This window comes from Hipposideros armiger, unplaced genomic scaffold, assembly GCF_001890085.2.
Source record: "Hipposideros armiger isolate ML-2016 unplaced genomic scaffold, ASM189008v1 scaffold_1162, whole genome shotgun sequence".
NCBI lineage: Eukaryota > Metazoa > Chordata > Mammalia > Chiroptera > Hipposideridae > Hipposideros > Hipposideros armiger.
Window position 1 is genome coordinate 239,035 of NW_017732512.1, and position 224 is coordinate 239,258.

A 224-nucleotide genomic window follows, 5' to 3' on the forward strand; every position below is an offset into this window, starting at 1 on the left:
TCTGCCTCACCAGGGAAGAGCGCAATGACGGTGCCAACTTGGGCCAGTGAAGCGATATCCTCCACAACTAGATTGAAGAACAAAACGACAGCAACTTGTCTGTTCCCCTTCCCCCAATTCCCCAGCACTGTTCCCAATTCCCCAATAATAAAAAAAAAAATCTTAAAAAAAAAAGAACATACAAAGTTTGACAATCAAAAAGTCATCCTAGAAAAAGTGTTACA